The 457-nt window shown below is 34.6% G+C and overlaps 1 protein-coding gene across 1 annotated transcript in view; it reads right to left on the reverse strand.

Moving 5' to 3' along the window:
• Positions 1-457, reverse strand: part of LOC104752866 — a 9,390-nt gene that overhangs the window by 4,988 nt on the left and 3,945 nt on the right. The window lies entirely within an intron of this gene.

Raw genomic sequence — 457 nt, forward strand, 5'->3', positions numbered from 1 at the left:
AAAGACAGACGAAACAGTGTGTGAGACAAGAGCTGCTGAGGACCAGTAACCAGTGCACTACTGAACATGACGTAGACGTACCACTGCAGAAGTACCCATGTCCCATTTCACACAGGTCACCAAGAGTAACTCCATCAGGTACTGGATTCTCAAATCTAACACCCACTTTAGCTTTAGGATTCTCATCAAATACTAAAATTACTTTCCCTCTAATCCCAGAAGGTGGTCCCCTGAATAATATCAAGTAAAGTGAATATAAATTTGTAAAAAGATCTACAAATTTAGATAAAACTATAAGATAGGAAATAGATTTTGCGAAAGATATTTACTTCTTGGATGTAAATAGAAGTAATTCATCATAAATTATTTGCATTTTCTAATAAATGAAGATACTTTCTTCGTAAGACCCAAAAAAATATAATATTCATACTATATAGAAGCAGCTGCCTCAATCAGA

The sequence above is a fragment of the Camelina sativa genome, chromosome 16 (genome assembly GCF_000633955.1).
Source record: "Camelina sativa cultivar DH55 chromosome 16, Cs, whole genome shotgun sequence".
Taxonomy (NCBI): Eukaryota; Viridiplantae; Streptophyta; class Magnoliopsida; order Brassicales; family Brassicaceae; genus Camelina; species Camelina sativa.